The 20700-nt window shown below is 45.8% G+C and overlaps 1 protein-coding gene across 1 annotated transcript in view; it reads left to right on the top strand.

The window, feature by feature from the left end:
- Positions 1-20700, top strand: part of LOC119977336 (PC3-like endoprotease variant B) — a 1015536-nt gene that overhangs the window by 363928 nt on the left and 630908 nt on the right. The window lies entirely within an intron of this gene.

Raw genomic sequence — 20700 nt, 5'->3', positions numbered from 1 at the left:
AAAGTTTTCCTTCAATGTGGCTGTGAATATTACAGTAAACGCCTGGCAATATCTCCCTCTATTACCAATCTAGATTCTTCTCCCACTGTGCCCCTGCTTTCTGAAACTCTCTTCTTACCTTCCTTCCACCTTAAATTGACTCTTCTGCACATTATCCGATAGCCTCCTCCTTGGTCATGCTTTAACTGACCTTCTCCATATTTTTTCCCTCTACCTTCTGTTCATTCACTATCTCCCCCCCCCCCCCCCCCCCCGCCACCTCTCCCCCCCCCCCCCCCCAAATAAAGTCTTATAATTTGTTTTGCAATAGGAAAAGGCTGAAATGGGAAGTTATTGTACCCTGACATCGTGCAAAAGTTGACTGATTTTCAGAAAACTTGATAAGTAACTTCTTCTCAACCACCTCTGTGATTCTTTTCTAATAATGGTCTTTAAGACTGCCAGCTTGAGAGCTCAGAACTTCATTTTAAGAACAGGCAGATTTTCCGCTGTTCCATTATCTTGGCAATCATAAAGGTAGTCGTTAAAACTAGTAGAAAATGTGAGAAATGCATTAGTTGCTCTGATTACTGTTATTCTCCATGTTAGTCCAGTCCAGCCATGAGTTATCATGACCAAAATGGCATTGAAACCAAACCCATAACTTGCTAAGTCCAATTAAGCACTTGTTACAGGCAATTTCATTTCATTTGTGATGCCCTTCACTGGATGTTTGAGAGATTATAGAATATAATGTTCCCCACAGCTGAGTAGGTGTTGTAGCTGTTTCCAACCGGCTGAAAATTGAATGCATTTGATATGTGCAGTCCTTTATTGTTGTCATAGTTGTCAGAGAAAAATGGGATTCAGGATCCATTGTGCCCATTAACCCAGGGCCAAGTCACGCCCAACAAGAAAGCTGTATACTGGGCTAAGCATTTCCAGGACAATAATCACAGAACTCTGCAGGTCATCCTGCAGCGGATGCGACTTGTTTGTGAATATTGAACCTTATGTGGTAAATGTCATAACCACATTTAATTCTTATGATACAAGTAGTCTTCAGGCACCAATGAAATGCCTAAAAGCCATTATTTGTCACTTGGTCCTTCAATCCATCTATCGGTTTACCCTGCTGTTGCTTGGTTACCCAGAATATATTTACTTCGACATGACAGAAGCTGCAGTGACAGTCAGCATATTTGTGTGAGCCCATTTTCAACCACTGTGCCAAAGGAGAAAAACCATCTGGTGTAGATGATAAAACCATCCTGCTCTCATCTCTACTCACTGGCTTAATTTGGTGAAGAAAGATTCAACCAAGTGACGGTGACAACCTGATGAAACTGGATCCTTACCATTTTCTTCAGGAGCGACATCAATCTTCAACCCAAATTTAAGTCAGAGACTGACAGAAACCCCAAGGGTTTGGTGGATGTCCACACATCTAGAAACAAGTATATTGAGAGAAACATGCAAAACGTTTTATCTGCAGGATATTAGAACAAAAATATAATGATTACTGTGCGACTACTATTGCACAAAATATCACTCATTTACTACAACCAATGTTCAGCAGGTACCAAAGATGCTCCTCTATTAACAGTGGAAGGTGTGAAAATGGGACAATTGGCGCTTTGTATTTATAACAATCAGACTATTATTGGCAAAGTTAACTTCAGCTCCACGTACTCAGAATTTACTACCTACTCAAAATAAATTTTCAAGTTTATAAATCAATGCGCTGTAATTATAATTATTCCTGTTGTAGATTTCTTAAGTCACTTTTCAGCCTTGCTTTGACTTAAAACTTCCTGCCCATTGTTTTCCATTTTTCCTTTAAGCTTTGGTTCCTTAAAGGCATGAGGCAAACTTTGCATATTAGTTCTCCCAATCTGCTGCTATATCTCCAGCAGAAAAATGGTGGAAAACAGGGTAAATGACTGTTCACACCAATTTGCCATGATTTCCATCAATCTTATGCTGAAGCAATAATGACAGACAGGGAGAAATGTTACCACTACACTTCAAGAACTTGTATCTTTGTCTGGGGTTTTCTGGCCCCGTCCACTGCTGCAATCATCCGGGTGCCACCACAAGTCAATGGAATTTTGACTGGTTCACTGCATCCTCTGTGGCAGGCTACGGAGAGGCTGGAAGATCCCATGCTTTGAATTTGGAAACATTTTCTGGTACCAAAACGTCATTATTTCCTGTCCATTCATTCACAGTGGACATAGTTTCCATATTTAATTGATACGTGTATATAGATATTTTGCAGACTGTGCATTAGGGCCACTAATTTCTTAGCAATGAATAAGTGAAAATATATAGCTTGTACCTGGTTGCAAGGGGAATGCTATTTTGAGTTAAAATCTTTTTTGAAAGTTGCAGTTTGGTCGCGAGGATGGATAGTTTTGTGTTTGTTTGGCTCTGAACTCAATTTTGACCAGCATTCTCCAGCCGTTCTCTGGTCCTGCCGGTAGCCCACTTTTGCCTGCAGCTTTTCCGGCAGCATGGGGTGGCTTCAAGGGGAATTATCTGTTCCCTCCACCAGCGAATGGCACGGTGCCTCTTCCTGCTAAGGAACACACAGCTGGGAGGCCAGAGAATACTGCCCTTTATGACTGAACTTTAAAAAAAGTAATGGTTACTGATCAGGATGCTGTGCAGAATTGTTAGTCGGTAGGAAGCATGTAGCTCTGTGGGAAAGGGGGTCCTTTGTACTTAGAGGATGGGGAATGTAGCTTTAAGAAATGGGAATACTTGGTTAGCAGAGGTTGCGGGCATTAAATAGTAGAGTTTATGTGCATTTTTCCGCTGCAGAATTTGCTATTCTCCAGTCCTCCTTAAACCCCATGTGAATTCTCCTGCTTATATTCATGACTACTCTCTCACACTTTAAATCTCCCACAGCCTCTATTCCCCTAAACAGCACCCTGATCAGTGGTAAGCCCACCTCTGACCATCACGTGTGTCTTCTCTCACCGTGCCCCACCCCCTTCCAACCCGACTTCCTTATGCATCCATTCTTAGGAAAAGAACGTCGCTACCAAGTTTATTCACTGCTGCAGTTTCAATTCTCCCATTGCTTTTCTTTTCATTTTCAAATGAGGGGTGCTCATCCATAGTTCCTCTTGAGAAAATGGAAGTGAAACCACTTCTTGAACCTCTGCTGAGTGGATACACTGTACTATTGGCAGGTGGCAGGTTGGAGGGAGTTGCAGGGTTTTGACCCAAGTGCAGTGAAGGAATGGGAATGTCAGGATAGTGTGTGAATTGGAAGGGAACTTGCAGGCGGTGGTGTTCCCATGTACCTGCTCCTCTTCGATAATGGTGGCAGTAGGTTTGGAAGGTGCTGCAAATAGACTTTTGGTTTTCCATTTTCCAAGATACTTGGTAGCCACTGATTTTCTCAACCACTCTCTCATTTCCATCTTCACATTTGAATCCCTCAGCAGGATCTTTAATTTCTTCCATCCCCGTTGTTCCTCCTGATATGGCACCCCTTTTCACTCTCTCAAGTTCAAGAACCAAAGGGCTTGATCCACTGGCTGCGTTGTACTCTCACTTGAGTGCGGTGCGGCCGCTGAATGCCGGGATAGCCCACTCACAGACTTCTCAACACTCTTTGTGCCTACGGGATTCACTCAAGTCCTATGAGGTGTTGGAATCTGAAACACGGCCACATGTGGCGTGACCAAATGGCGCGCATCAAAGCCGGTTTTAAACCGGCTGAAGTGAACTTACCTAACCACCATCAATCCGGGATACACCGGCCCCCCAGCGAGGCCGCAGCTGGACTCCGCTCAGACTGGTTCACACAAGTGTGGAGCAGGCAGAGCAGCGCCCAGGAGGGTTGTGGGGTTGGGGGGGGGGGGGGGGGGGTGGTCTCCTGGGCCATTGGAGACCACAGGGTGGTCAGGGTAAGTGCAGAGTGGCTCCCTGCACCCCCCCCCCCCCGGAATGTGGGCACCTTGGCTCTACAACTGGCACTGCCAAGGTGCCTGGATGGCTCTGCCAAGCTGGCAGGTGCACTGCCTGGGTACCATGGTGGCAGTACAAGGGTGACCATGAGCGGAGGATGGAAGGGGGGATTTGAAGGGTGAGGGAGTGCAGGGCAGGTAACTGGCGCGTCTCTCATGTTGGAGGGGTGATGGGTGGGGGCGCCAGCAGGGAGGGGGTGTTGTAAGGGGGATGGGGGGGCCTGAATATGGGGATCTCCAGGGACCCATAGCAGCGTGTCCTCACTTGGGGATGTGGGTTGGTGTCCATGTGTGTGGGAGGTGACATTGCACATTGATGGGGGGTTGGGGGACCCACAAGCTCACTTAGAGATTGGGATACCCTTCCAAAATGGCGGCCTGATCTGAGTTCAGCTTCCCAGTGCTTAAAAAAATAAGTGTGGGCTAAACCAGTGAGAAATTCCCTAGGGGCAGTTATTAAGTGTCATTGAATAGCGATGGGGAACTCACACTCACAGGCAGAGCCGGTGGGAAAGTCCCTGAAAAACCCGCTACAAATTAACTTTGACGTTTTTTGGGAGAAAAGCTAGAGGCTTGAGCTTTAACTGCACACTGTTGATTTAGATCAGTGTTCTTCAAACTGTTTTTTCCGGGGACCCATTTTTACCAACCGGCCAACCTTCGGGATCCAACCCGGCCGACCTTCGCGACCCACGCCAGCCGACCTTCGCGATCCACGCCAGCCAACCTGTGCGACCCACCATTTTCTCTTACCTGGGGCGGGATTCTCCCCTACCCGGCGTGACGGGGGGTCCCGGCGTAGGGGAGTGGCGCCAACCACTCCGGGGCCGGGCCTCCCCAAAGGTGGGGAATTCTCCGCACCTTTGAGGGCTAGCCCCACGCCGGAGCGGTTGGCACCAGAAGACTGGCGCAAAAAACCGGCGCCAGCGGCCTTTCAGGCCCACCGCCCGACACTGGCTGCAAGCGCCACGAATATGTTTTTTTTAAAAATTCGGCCGCATTGCGCATACTTGCATGATGATCGCGCGCATGCGCAATGCGGCCGAATTTTTTTTAAAAACATATTCGCGGTCGCTTGCAGCCGGTGTTGTGAAAAGCCGGCTGCTGCACGGGGATTTGCGCGTTCGGGAGTGCCGCGTACAACGGCTCCGCGATCCTCCCGACACCCACCCACGACCCACCCGTGGGTCGCGCCCCGACTTTGAAGAACACTGATTTAGATGGCTACATCTGTCACCAGGTTGGACTGAACCACATCAGCCACTGATAAGTCCCACTTTGCTTCCCCAACAACACATTATTTCAGGGTTATCCTGGAGAATAAAGATAGTCCACAAAAATATACCTCCCTTCAGGCTTCTTTCTGCCCTCATCTTGAATAGACAGAGTTCTCTAGTTTCTTCCCCTTGTGCCCTCGTGTCAATTCACCCTCTGCATCCCTTGACCCAATTACCACCAAACATCTCCATGAGCCCTAACCAGTTTTGTAAATGTATCCTTCCTAACAGATATTACCCAGGTCCCTTTCAAAAATTGCTGTTGTTATTCATCTCTTCAAAAAAAAAACTAGCCACTCAGTCTGCTATCTACCACCCCATCTCAAATCTCCCTTTCCTCTCCAAATTTCATGAACATGGATTGTTCCCCAAATCCCAAGTTGACCTTTGCGATAGTGTATTTTTTGACTGACTTCATTATATGGTTCTGCCTTTTTTGACAGCCCTTCATAACTTACCTCAGTTGTAGAAAACCTGGTCATTGTGTGCAACCATATTATTGTTGGATATGATTTACTCCCTGCTTTTGGAATCCAGAAAATCCAGGGATATTGTTGTGTCCAAAGCGAATGAAATCACAGGTGCAAGAGGACCGCTCAAAAAAAAATCAAAGAAGCAAGACGGAGAAACATCAAGTTTGACTTTCAAATAAGTGCATTTTCACAACCTTATTCGAATGTAACTTATCATCAGGTGGGACAGATGGCAAATATGTAACATGTCATAAGTGCAGAAAATGCATTGTGAAGATATCAACACACATATGCCTATTCACCAAAGGAGAGAGCAAAATATAGTCTTGTAGAGAAATGGTGCGACAAGTCATTATTGAACCATCTAAATTGCCATAGACAGCTCCTGTATTAAATCTGGAGAAGAAAGATGAAAGTTACTGACTCTCCGTGAACAACAGATGCTTGAGTGAGTTTACACAGTCAGATGCATTTTTGATAACAAACATTCAAGACATTCTACATGGATTACTTGGAGCTAAGATTTTCACACCTTAGACTTTTGTAATGGATACTGACAGATTGGGCTTGAAAATGGTGCAATCCATGTTTATCACTCACAATAGATTGCACTTAACTTGAATGATGTATTTTGGCTGGGAGTATGTTGCTATATTCCACTTAATGAATTTGGTGCTTAAAAGCATAAATAGCAGAAATTAATCACTTATTAAGACTTAGTTGTCGTATATGTATTCTTTGAGTAATATTTGAGTGATTGGAGGGCCGGTGGGCCAACTAAAGTAACATGACCTGCCTATACCAAGCTTAAATGGAGTAACTGGGTTGTCCAACTCTTTCAGGAAAAGATTACACCTGAAAGTTCAGTCAACTGGGAATTAGCCAACCTAGATCATAATTCAGCAAGCTTACAAATATTCCTCTATTGTGCAAATGGCATGGGCAATTTACCAAAAACCAATACCATTTCATATCAAAAAGTGTACCAAAAGGAATACACCAATATAGCTGCAAGCAATATTCTGGAAGAAGTGATCCAAGCACCAATCATCACAAGTCCCAAAATTTTAATTTGCTAATCGACATTGATAATAAACTAAAATTTACCTCAACAGCTTGCATTTGTGACATTAAAGGTGTCAGCTGTTTTTAGTGGCAGCACCCTTGGCTCTGAGGCATGTGGGGCGGGATTCTCCGACCCCCCGCCGGGTCAGAGAATTGCCGGGGGAGGTGGCATGAATCCCGCCCTGCCGCTCCGACGCCAGCTGCCGAATTCTCCAGCGCTGGATTTTTAGCGGGGTCGGGGATCATGTCACGCCGGTCGGGGGCTGTTGGCCCCCGGCGATTCTCCGGGCCCGATGAGCCGAGCGGCCGCCTATTTTCGGCTGGTCCTGCCGACGTGGGATACACAAGGTCCATGCTGACGGTACTTGGCTCTGAGGGTGGCCTGCGGAGTCCTCCGGGGGGCACGGGGGGATCTGGCCCCAGGGGGGCCCCACGGTGGCCTGGCCCACAATCGGGGGCCACCGATCTGCGGACGGGCCTGTTCCGTGGGGGCACTCTTTCACTCCGCGCCGGCCTCTGTAAATCTCTGCCATGGCCGGTGCGGAGAAGAAACTCCCTGTGCGTGTGCAGGGATCACACCGGCGGTTCTGCACATGCGCCAGAACATGGTGGCGCTCCCGCGCAGTGCCAAATCGCACCGGCTGGCGGAGGCTCTTTGACGCCGGTTGGCACGTCACCAACCACTCCAGCACCGGCCTAGATCCTGGAAGTGTGGCGTATTCCGCAACTTCCGGGCGGCCCGACGCCAGAGAGGTTCACGCCACTCTTTGGCGCCGGTATGGCCCGCCCGCCGGAGAATCCCAGCCAAGGTTGTAAATTCAGTTCAGCAGCCCCATTCCTGAGATTTGTGCACAAATTTGAAGCTACCCTCCAGTGCAAAACTGAGGGAGTGCAAACTGAGGGCAGCACAATAGTTTGGATGAGCTGTTAAAATGAGGCTAAGAGAACCATTCTGTTTATTAACTGGTAGGGTGGCACATGATTTGAGGTAAAATCCCTTTATTGGAAGTGTGGGAAAAAGACATTAGGCTGTGGTATCAAACTTGGACAATGTTAAAACAAAATATCCCAGAGATTTGTGTTCTGATGTCTCTTACAGAAGTAACTGAAGGTTCTTTGGAGCACAGTTCATTATGACAGTTTGTCCCAGCTGGTTCTAATTGCAACTGAGATCTCCTCATCGACCAAAAAAATCAAGGGCACGGTGACACGCAATAACTTGACATGAGCATCAACAATGTGAAACACTCAAAGTTGCTTTGTAAATTGAGGTGATGAAGGGTTAGGATTCCAAGGGAACAAAAAATTTATATAAGAATTAGATGAGGTGACTGAATACTTCATTAATAATGTTGGCAAATTGATATGAAAGCAGCATAACGCACCATACTATAAATGTTCAAAGAAAGTAGAAATGTTAATACAGACAACTGCCTGTAATGCAGCAAATTATAAACGACACAAAATAAAATACTGTGAATGCCAGAAATCTGAAATAATAACAGATAATCCTGGAAATAATCAGCAGGTCAGACAACATCTGTGGAGAGAGAAAGAGAGGCGTGATTCTCCGGCCGTGTTGTGCTCTCACACGATGCTGGGAAAGACTTGCGGTGAGCCTCCCGGCAGGCTCTGCGCCTCCCGTGATTAATGGAGGTATTAATGGTTTTAATGGCCTCAAAGTGGATGAATCCTCAAGGCCAGATGGGATGTATTCCAGGTTGCTGCAGGAGGAAAGGAGGATATTGCAGCAGCTCTGACAAAAATGTTCAAATCTTCTCTGGCCACAGATGTGCCAGAGGACTGGCGCAGGAGATGTGCCAGAGGACCGGAGGACAGCTATTGTGGTGCAATTATTCAAGAAGGGAAGTAGGGACAAACCAGGAAATTACAGGCTAGTGAGTCTAGCTTCAGTGGTACGGAAACTACTGGAAGACATTCTGAGGGACAGAATTAATCTCCACTTGGAGAGGCAAGGATTAATCAAGGATAGTCAGCATGCTTTTGTCAAAGAGAGATCATGGGCGGGATTCTCCGACCCCCCCCCCCCCCCCCGGGCCGGGGCCTATGGGATTCTTGCCCTTCTTAACCGAGGCATTGAATGAAAGAGCAGGAGGTTATTCTGCAGCTGTATAAAACTCTGGTTAGGCCCCAGCTGGAGTACTGTGTGCAGTTCTGATGGCCAAGCTATAGGAACAAAGTGATTGCACTGGAGAGGGTGCAGAGGAGATTCACCAGGATGTTGCCTGGGCTGGATCGATTCAGCTACTCTTCCTCCAAAGGCATTGGAAACAGAGTCTTTGTGAATATTTTTAATGCTGTGCTATATTGATTCTTGATGAGCAAGTGGGTGAAAGAACATTGGAGGTAAGCAGGAATGTGGGGTTGAGGTTACAGTCAGATCAGCCATGATCTTATTGAATGGTGGAGCAGGCTCGAGGAGCCAAGTGGCCTACTCCTGTTCCTAATTCATATGTTCGTATGATATATTTCCAGAAGTATAGATGTTCTCTTGGAGGACCCTCCCTTGTAGCCTGGCAGTGGCAGAAGGGCATATAAAATCATAGAATACCTACAATGCAGAAAGAAGCCATTTGGCCCATTAGGTCTGTTCCGACCCTCTGAAAGAACACCGCACTCAGGCCCACTCCATTCCTACAACTCAACCCCATATAACCTTTGGACATTAAGGAGCAATTTAACATGGCCTTCCATCTAATCTGCACATTTTTGGACTGTGGGAGGTAATCGGAGCACCCGGAGAAAACCTACGCATTCGTAGGGCGAATGCGCCCACTCCAGACAGATAGTCACCAAGGCCGGAATTGAACCCGACCCTGACGCTGTGAGGCAGAAGTCCTAACCAATTGTGCCACCGTGCCACTACATGAACAATGGGCTAATAACCTTGAAGGGTGAAACAGTAGTTGGGGGGAGGGGGGGGTGTGCAGTGTTATATGAGATTGCAGGGAAAGGGAGAAGGGAGATTAGAGGGAGGTAGGAAAAGGGGGGATGAGAGGGTGTTGAGTTGTTGAATGCATCCTCGTCCTTGGAGAATCTGGAGATTATGAGGGACTCCCTTGTCCTCCTTGCATGTCCCCGCTCAAGTCCTGGAATGACTTGGTGGCATAGACATTGAGGGTTGCGATGACCCTTGAGACCACAGGGAATGGGTGTCCTCCTTTTCCTGGGGTGCCATTTCCACGAGGACGTGGCACAGGTGCTGCACTGACTCTCTGCTGAGATGGAGTCTTCTGTGGCATATGGTATCCATCAGCTCATGGAATGACCAACAGTGCCTGTAAAGCTTGGGCCATCGCTGGCCTCCCCTACTGACTCCATCCTCAGCCAGATGGGTGGCCCGGTCTTCAGGGTGTGCGGTGGCCCCTGCACATGGGGTTCTAAGTCCAGTCTGCATTGTCGTTGTTGCCTTCTATGGTATCTGTCTACCTTGGCTGGCACAAGCATAGCGAGAGAAGCCTCCGTGGGATCTTCACCAACAAACATAGTTTCATCAGGAAAGTGTTGGAGAAATAATTGGAGAAGGAGAGAGAGACACACAATCCATTCAGGCTACCATCCTGGGATCCTCAAATCACCCAAGCCTACCCCATTCTTTCCAAGGCTGTCCTTTCTCCTATCCACCAATCCAGTTGTACTGGCAAACCTCACTCTGCACATTAACCTCCAACCAGATCAGGAGTCCCTAGACTCCAGACTTCTGCCGGGAACGTTAGGAATCAATACTCAGCTTCCCTCCATTCATCCACACCCTTCGGTCGCAAGAAGCCCTGTTCTTTATTGTTTGATTGTTGGCAGCTGCCTCTGTGGTACTGATGCTCCTAGAGTACAGGCACATTGTTCAGGCATCAAAGTTTTCTGGACATGCAATGCACTAATCATCCTCTGAGACATTGCAATTGTACATTCGAGGAGGAACTTGAGAGTTGACGATCGTGAAGTGCTCTCGGAACTAACAAGGCTCATTTGAAATATCCTTCAGCTGTGCAGCTAACGGCTGCTCAGAGTCAAAGGGAGTGAAGTTGACATTCAGGATAGAAGCTGCTGCAGAGCTCTGTCCTGGAAATGTTTGGTAGGACAGACAAGCTACAGCTGTGGTTGCCCCTGCTATGGAACTCAACAATATTTAAAGATGGCTTGAAGGCCTCACAGATGTACAGCCCCTTACCCTTAAGCCCAGGGATGACCCCTGACCTGGAATGCTTCAGCCCCTCTGACCAAACCCTTGAGGGCCCACCCCCCGAGCACTGGAGCAGCAGCTCCGGTGCCCTTGTGCTGGATGCCAGTAAATGGAATTGACTACTCCGCTCCCCACTTGCCCTCGGTAGCCATTGTGCCAGCTTCACGTTTTTGAAAAGGAGTACTAAACGACGCCCGAGTGACTTCCCGCTGGGGAGTCGGGTAATTCCTAGGAGGCTACTGCATTCAGCTTCAATCTCGTCAATGAGATCAAAATGAATGCAAATTAAAGTTAATCATATTCTTGTCATTTTTGAGCGAGATCCGGAACTCGCCATTGGGTGCGTGCCAAGGTAAATTGCAAATTGGTTATTGCCTGGTGCGAAGCTCAATTTCACCCTCTCCTGCTATTAAGCCAGTGCGTCCCGAACCCTCCCGAACCGTGCTGGTCACAATGCAGTCATTGAATAGCGTTCATTGATCAGAAAGGAGTAAATATTTATCATACAAATAATATTTAGGCTTCAAAATATCTTTTCTAATCTTGCTTTCCTTGTACCAAAATGATATTATAAACGTAATGATGTCATAAGCTGGTATAATGAAGCTCTGATTATTCATGGCAGGAATACAAGTCTCTCAAGGCCCACTCAGGGCAGCAAACTGGCGCAGTGGTTAGCACTGCTCTTAATGGCACTGAGGAAGGTTGGTCCCGGCTCCGGGTCACTGTCTGTGTGGAGTTTGCACATTGTCCCAGTGTCTGCGTGGGTCTCACCCCCGCAACCTAAAAAATGTGCAAGGGGAGGTGGATTAGCCACTCTAAATTCCCCCTTAATTGGAATTTTTTTAAATCAAGGCCCGCTCAATAATGGCAGCAGGTGGGCTTTTGATATAAAGTCTTCACTAAATTCACTTTTATAACCTTATTCTCATCACTGAACGATTTAAACTGCAAAATGGTGTGGAAGAACATTAATCGCTTCCTTTCCTCAAGCATATTTCCTCCCCTGAGCACAGCATTTTTCTTGGAAAAAGATGATACCTGGGAGAATTTCGATTTATGAAGGAAAACTCTGTGGAAGGATTCTGATGCCTGGTTGCATTGGGAGTCTGAATGAACTAACGGTTTACACAAAATTATACAAGAGTATCCAGACTGTGAAATTTACATGCTGATAACTATTGTTTATACATTTGCATACACATGACGCACTATCAATTACGCAAAGATGAGAGTAGGATGTAATCGAGGCTTTATTACACTGAGATGTGTGGCCCCCTACAGCAGCTGATGAAATGGCTGCTGTACGGGGAGCACACATATTTATACTCTGCCTACTGGGCGGAGCCAGCAGGCAGCGATCTACCCCCCGTACCTGTAGTATAGGCGCCTTACCGTAAAGCACCTATAACAAGATCCTCTAGATACAATATATGCATCAGTGGTGACTATCACATTCACCACCTGTTAAAAATGAGTCCGACGGAGGTGGTGGAGAAATATATACAGGAAATTGTATTTTAAAAGTACAGTTAAAATTATAAATTCAGGCAGTCTGGTGCCTTAATCTGTCTGGTGGCGATTCCGGCGGCAGCTTGGTCTTCGGAGACTCCAGGAGCGTGTCGAAATTCTCTTCATCCTGGGGTGTGGGCAAGGGGATGGCGGAGTGTCCCGGTGGGGGGGCTGCGGTGGGGTGTGCCGGGGAAGGGAGGGTGGCGCCGGGTCGAGGGGGGGGGTGTTTGGGGAACAAGCTGGTGCCAGGTCCCTGAGGGAGACTGTGTCTTGGCGGCCATCGGGGTACGCTATGTAAGCGTACTGCGGGTTGGCGTGAAGTAGCTGTACCCGCTCAACCAACAGGTCCACCTTGGCAATGTCGGCCTTGATACGGCTGAAGGCCTGGTGAGCCTCGCCCATGAGTGGGAAAACGGAGGATTGGATGAGTGGGCGGGCCTTGTCCGCATAGTTTGGGACCCACTGGGCATAATACGAAAAGAACCCCAGGCACCATTTGAGGGCCTTGGGGCAGTGGAAGAGGGGGAGATCTATGAGAGGGTCGGGGTCGGGCCCTAGAACTCTGTTCTGGACCACATAGCCGAAGATGGTTAATCAGTTCGTGCTGAACATGCACTTCTCCTTGTTATACGTGAGGTTGAGGAGAGTGGCGGTGTGGAGAAATTTGGCAAGGTTGGCGTCATGGTCCTGCTGATCGTGGCCGCAGATGGTGACATTGTCCAGGTATGGGAAGGTGGCCCGCAGTCCGTACCAGTCAACAATTCGGTCTATCTCCCGTTGGAAGACCGAGACCCCGTTGGTGACGCCGAAGGGGACCCTAAGAAAGTGGTAAAGGTGGCCGTCTGCTTCAAACGCAGTGTATGGGCGGTCCGCCTCACAGATGGGGAGTGGTGGTCGGCAGATTTCAGGTCCACTGTCGAGAAGACCCGGTACTGTGCAATCTGATTGACCATGTCAGATATGCGTGGGAGGGGGTACACGTCGTGCTGTGTGTACCGATTGATGGTCTGACTGTAGTCAATGACCATCCTACATTTCTCCCCAGTTTTGACTACTACCACTTGGGCTCTCCAGGGGCTGTTGCTGGCTTCAATGATGCCTTCCTGAAGCAGCCGCTGGACTTCAGACCTGATGAAGGTCCTATCCTGGACACTGTACCATCTGCTCCTGGTGGCAAAGGGTTTGCAATCCGAGATTCGGTTTGTAAAAAGGGAAGGTGGGTAGACCTTGAGGGTCGCGAGGCTGCGCACAGTAAGGGGTGGCAGGGGCCCGCTGAATTTCAGGGTTAGGCTCTGGAAGTTGCACTGGAAGTCCAGGCCGAGTAGCAGGGCAGCGCAGAGGTTGGGGAGGACGTAGAGGCGGAAGCCGCTGAACTCCACGTCCTGGACAGTGAGAGTGGCGATGCAGTAGGCCAGGGAGATTCTCTGATTGACAGGGTGTACTGCAAGAGAGCAGCGCTTTATCGTATCGGGGTGAATGAAGCTTTCAGTGCTCCAGGAGTCCAGCAGGCAGGAGATCTCGTGTCCGTTGACCTTCACTTTAGTTGAAGCAGTCGCGCGATTGTGTGGTCGGGACTGATCAATCGTGACCGAGGCGAGACGCGGCTGGTCGCCGCTGGTTGCAGGTGATGAGCGGCCTGATGAGGTGCCTGACGGGCAGGGGTCCCGAGTCGGGCAAGATGTCGGCGCCCACAAGCCGCACATGTCGTGGGGGAGGCAAGATGGCGGCGCCCGTTGGTTTTGGGAGGAACAAGATGGCGGTGCCCACGGGCCGCACGTTTTGCGAGTCAAGCAAGAGGCCATTTGGCCCATCAAATCATTCGGCCCTTACAAAGATCACCCTACTCAAGCCCACGTATCTACCCTATCCCCATAACCCAGCAACCCCCACTTAACCTTTTAGGACACTAAGGGCAATTTAGCATGGCCCATACACCTAACCTGCACATCTTTGGACTGTTGGAGGAAACCGGAGCACCCGGAGGAATAACACCGACTCCCAGATTCGATTCCCTGCTGGGTCACTGTCTGTGCGGAGTCTGCATGTTCTCCCTGTGTCTGCGTGAGTTTCCTCCGGGTGCTCTGGTTTCCTCCCACAGTCCAAAGATGTGCAGGTTAGGTGGATTGGCCATGCTACATTGCCCTAAGTGTCCAAACAAAGGTTCGGAGGGGTTATTTGGTTACGGGGATAGGGTGGAAGTAAGGGCTTAAGTGGGTCGGTGCAGACTCGATGGGCCGAATGGCCTCCTTCTCCACTGTATGTCCTATGTTCTAAGTTAATCTTGTAGATAAGTACGGAGGACTCGCGTGGACATTTCTGGTCATGTGGTTATGTATGTTGTTGTTGTTTCTCTTCCTGCACCTAGCAGTGCACTAAGGCAGACTTTCATCTGTTTCCATAGCTCGTTATTCCTGGAACAGATTGCTGCAAGTTGCCAGAAACTTATGGCTTGAGAGTCACCAATCCACATCAAGCATGGCTGACTAGAAGTATCTCCCACTCTTACAACCTGCCATAGACCTATGTCGGAAGGATTTGGCAGGTTGATACTCAACTTGTTTTCTACATTATAAACTATTATAGTATTTCTATGCTATAAACCCAGCTTCCTTGGCCATCAAGTCCTGTTGTGGGACTCAAACCCAGAATCCCTGGCTCAGAGGCAGGGACACTGCCCGCTGAGCCACAAGACCTGGTTGTGTCTGTGCAAAAGCCACAAATAAAAGATAGGAATGCCTATCATTTGCAGAAATGCATCAAAGTTCAGGCTTTGGGCATCTGAGCCAAACCAATTGGACAGAGATCCAACAAGCAATTTAGAAACAATTTATTCTTCTATGAGTGATTCCTTTGATGTGTGTTTTTTTGGGAATGTTATTTTCAAGCATAAGTAGTTTGCACTCATGGAAAGAAATTAGAATCTCCACAGTACATTACATGTGGTTACAGATTATCCACAGGGGAAATTTTCCACCAATGGTGTGTTCACTTTGGATAGCTGATGATTCTTGACTGCTTGCAAAATGGACAAAAATGGACAGTTTTGTTGCTATGTGAGTTGTTGCTTCCTGATTGTTAAATGTGACTTTTGGTGCTTGACTTGGAAGCGATTTGATATTTGAACAAATCAGCAAGTTGTTGATTACTCGTGCCAATTAGAATGCTGATAAAAGATGAGTTTCGAAAGCATCTTTCCCCAACCCCAAGTCATCTTACAACCAATTAAGTACATTTTGAAGTGTGGTCACTATTGTGATTGTGTATCAGTGTAGATGCAATACAACTGAGCAAGCACTAGAGGGAGCACGGGAGAGCAATAAATACAGAGGGGCAGGAAGTGAGGACACACTTCACAGAAGTGGGACTTGGCAGCAAGACAGGCAGGCAGCATTTGAGGTAGCTGTAAGTTAAGCTCTGAGGACAGAACAAATTCACAATAAAGCATCTTCTCCAACTTTGAGACTACGAGGACAGAACAAATTCACAATAAAGCATCTTCTCCAACTTCAGACGCTTACTACAAGACAACTCAGCTGCAGACACAGAAAGACCAAAATGGCAAGAAGAACTCCTACCGGGCATTGGACTTGGGAAGACCTCGCTTATTCGATGATGTGGGCTGGAACCCCACCTCAGCTGGACCTAACCGGTAATGAAAGTAATGTCTGGAAAAGATTTAAACAAGTGTTCGATATATATATCGTAGCTAATAATTTAGCAGCAGCCTCAGACGAAACGAAAATAGCACTGCTCATCGCAGGACATGAAGCTAGAAAAGTATATAATGGATTTAAATACTCAAAAGCTGAAGACTGCAACAACTTACAAATAATACTAAAAAATTTGAAGAACACTGTATGAGATTTGAACAGCACTGTATGCTCAGAGGCCAAACTGCACAGAGACTGAGTGATAAAAAACTCAAACAATCACTATCAGAACAGAAAGGGTTCAGTCTAGTAATCGCGAGTGAAAAGTACAGATCAAAAGGAAGAATTAATTTTTCACAGAGATAAAGCGCTGAGGTCCAGTTCAGATCAAAAAGAAACAGTAACTTGAACTTCTCACATAGCCAAAACGCTGAAATCCAGTTGAGATCAAAAGGAAGAAGTAACTTGAATTTTCACAAAGCCAAAATGCTGAAATCCAGTACAGATCGAAAGGAAAAGGTAACTTACACTTTTCAAAAAAAAAACACTGAAATCCACTGTAAAATGGCGTCGGAGCACATTTTACAGTCTCTCGGGGACAAAGAATGAAAATCTGCGTCTGCGCAGGAAACAGAAACCGCGTGTGCTAAGTTACAATCACCCATTTTGCGTTCTGCGCATGCGCAAGCCGGGCATGCGCAGTTTAAAAAAGTTCTTGTTGCTCAAATACCAACTTTGCGACTACGATCTTTATTAAGACACAAGGAACAACACACTCACTGCTTCATTATCTCAGTGTACTGGGTCCGGTTTAGCTCACTTGGCTAGACAGTTGGTTTGTGATGCAGAGCGAGGCCTGCAGCGTAGGTTCAATTCCTGTACCAGCTGAGGTTATTCATGAAGGCCCACCTTCTCAATCTTGCTCCTCGCCTGAGGTGTGGCGATCCTCAGGTTAAATCACCACCAGTCAACTCTCTCCCTCAAAGGGGAAAGCAGCCTATGGTTATCTGGGACTATGGCAACTTTACACATCTCAGTGTGATGAAATTGGGACCGATGAATTCTGCACAGAAACATATTTTGCTCATGATATATACATAATTCTGCATACTTTTATATTCTAGCATGCTATCACCGTTTCATCTTTTCACTTTCCTCAAGTTTTCTCTTCTTTTCAACATCAATGCTGTTTTGCTTTACAGCCCTTGTGCCTTTACTTTGGTGTCTCTACAAATAAAAACTAGGTCCATTTGTAATTGAAAGATATTGCTTGTGAAGATGGATTGTGCCAAAATTGTTTTGGACACTCCTGGGAAAACAACTTTGGAAAAATAATTTTATCTTCGTGAATTAGTAATAATAAATCATCATTCACAAACATGGCAGTAACAAAGCAGATTAATGTCCGCTGCTGGAGGAAACAGAAGTTTAAACTAGAGTGAGTTGTTGAATTCATGGAACTCCCACCAGCAAGTAAAGGCATATGTGTATTCTTGAAAATTCATGCACGCTAACTGTTGCTGTGGTTTTTAAAAACAGAATCAGAATAAATTGACTTTGTATTATAAAATTGATGTGCACAGTGTTGTGCTCAATATTTAAAAGCAATGACTATCGGATATATTTTCTTTCATTTTCTAATCTGAGCAAAAATAAAGAGAGTGTTAAGTGCAAAATGGACTCTCCCAACCACCACCGCCCCCCCCCCCCCCCCCCCCCCTCCTCCCCCACACTTGCACTGACATTTTGACTTTCATTAGAAGCAGAGGAAAAGCATAAAGCCCTTATGAAGAGACTACATTTTACATGGGAAACAGCAATGTTCTCCTGTTCACTTATTCTGGACTGGTCCAGCTCGGACCCAATGAATATAACTTACAAAATGTAAAATTATTCTGTTATAAGAGCAATTATTCTTATGTCAAAATATGGATTGTCCTGAAAAACGATTACACATTCCATTTTAAAATCTATAAACAAAAATGATTTCAACAGAGAACTTCAGTTCTAGATATGTGATCTTCTCTTTTAGTAATTAAACAATAAGTTAGACCTCCTAATGGCTTTCCATGTGTTCATTACAGCTACCTGCGTGAGTTTGCAGTAATTAAGCAATCTGAAGCACTGACTGACCCGGAGAGATAGCTATTACATAGTGCGGATGTCCTTGAAACGTCTTCATCATCACACATTCTCTTCTCTTCATCTCACTGAAAGCTGGTGTCAGCATTATTTTGGATCATTCAGTACAAGAGCACTTATTGAAATCTTATAAGAGGATGCTGCAGCAATGATCCTGCGAGCAAAGCAGGGAAGTCAGCTGGCAAAAAAAAAGGTGGCCTATGCACATTTTTTCCACCAAAGCGAAAATAAAATGTTTTTTTTGGACTTTCCTTAAGGTCAAAATGTGATTAGCATCTGAACAGGCGCTCAAGTTGAGCTACCCTAGGGATTGTTATGGCCAAATCCATGTCATTTAATGTCAGGAGCCATCAAAATTGTGATAAAATTAATAGAACTCCAAGTGATTGATAACCCAGCTCATCTGCCATTCTGCAAGAAGACTCCCAGTGGTCCAGCAGCTAGAAACAATGCTTAGATCATTTCTGAAAGGAACCCATTTGAAAGATGTGACTGTGCGCTTTAATTAGTTCCTGAAATTTGTGACAGCCTTCTCCTACAAAAATACATGATTTGTTTACTAATGCAGGCAGAAATGATGAACGTTTCAACTGTAACGAGCGATATGTGGTCCATGGATTCATTTTTTTTCCCACTGACAAATCTGAGTTAGAATAAACATTTCCTGTTTTTATTTATGCACACCAGAAAACTACAGGTGTTCATCCAGCTGGCATGTGATCTTTGAGTCAAGGTATATTTGCTTCATGAGAATTATGTGAAAAATACCAAACTTCCATACCATAGTTATTCACAGGTCTTTATTTGGTTGAAAAAAACAGACTGGTCTTTGGGTGATAGACTGACAAGTAACACCAGAGAACTTTGAAGTCTGCGTGAGTTAATATTCAGTCACTTTATAATAATTATATAATTATATAATAATGGATGGGAGGGTTCATGACTGTTGCAGTTTCTGCTTTGCTGTCATTTATTTTGGCACCACATCAGTTTCAAGTTCAAATAAAACTTATGTGTACAAAGTTTGAATAAATGCACATTTGTAAAAGTTGGAAATGGTTGTTCCAGCAAATCTACCTCTCCACTTCATAAAGCTTCTTGCTTAGCAAGGCTCTCAGTTTATTAAAGGTTAACAGGCCATTGGAAATGTTTGATTCTTTACCACACCAGTGTGCCTTTTACAGTGGCATAGGTGACAAGTGACGCATCCTGGGTAGGGGTTACATTTCTGAAGGACTCCAATGTCTTCTGCAATCAACCTTTAAGGACCAAAGGATACATTTAGGTGGAGCTATGATTCATAAGTTGCATGGTATGAAGCTGAATCACAGAACGATTACATCCTCAAGTGTTCTCACACCACTTGCAGGAGTACCAAATACATTCAGATCAGCAACTTCACACACAACTCACTACACATTCTGTACTGTGTAAAACTGAAACTGATGGCAGTGATACAGAAAGTTTATCTAACTGCTCTGAAAAGGCGCCTTGTTGTATGTTTGTTACACTTTTCCCCTGTAGACTGTAAGCAAATTTTTATATTTTTGTGCATCAGATAGGTGAAACCAGCATTATGTTTCAGCTTTGTACCAGAGACAAGATCAGTTTTTGCATGGGGTGTGCACTACGGCTGATCCTGTGAAATATCAAAGCTAATTAATCTGTCTGTGCTTGATTCACGTTCAGTAGGCCCGTGAGTCTAATAGGAAGCCTCATCGTGTAAATAGGTCTGCCGCTGAATGGGTATCAGTTATTAATCCAAATATTTCAAATCCCAAACCAAATTTGACCATAGCACATGCTTTTGTCATAATTAAAAATCAATGTCTAACCCTGACTGCTGTTTGAATGCTCCAGTCAATAAAGTATTACACACTACCATGCACACTTTATAAATCTTAAAGAGAAATAAATGAAGTTAGTTGCATCCAAATTACCTAAAGTGCAAACGGAAAATGCCACTGGAACTGTGATCCTACTGATTAAATAAACAGATTCACTGTTTGCTTAATAAAATGCTCAGCTTGACATTAATTGAAAGAGCTAAACATTTATTGAAACCTTGTCAGAAAACAGAAAAGTATAGGATTCTGACACCAACTGTATCCAGCTGCCATCCCAGTAGACTGATATCAAGCACTGATCTGCGTTTTAACATAAGATGGGCATACAGCCTGCACTTTACGAGGTAGCTCCTTTGAACAAGTGGTAAGTGCTGTAATCAGTAAGATGTCTCCATTAACACAAAAAACTAATTTGTGCAGCATTTGGGGAAAGAGGAAATGCTCAATACCTATCCTGCAAGTTAATCAGAATATTTCAAGAATTACCATTTAGTTCCTACAGTACAATGAAATCATTGGGGGACAGGGGGTGGGAAAGAGAGCGGGTGTTTTGTATTGTACTGAGGAA

This window comes from Scyliorhinus canicula, chromosome 14 (assembly GCF_902713615.1).
Source record: "Scyliorhinus canicula chromosome 14, sScyCan1.1, whole genome shotgun sequence".
NCBI classification, from domain to species: domain Eukaryota; kingdom Metazoa; phylum Chordata; class Chondrichthyes; order Carcharhiniformes; family Scyliorhinidae; genus Scyliorhinus; species Scyliorhinus canicula.
This window is presented reverse-complemented; position numbering and strand designations above follow the sequence as displayed.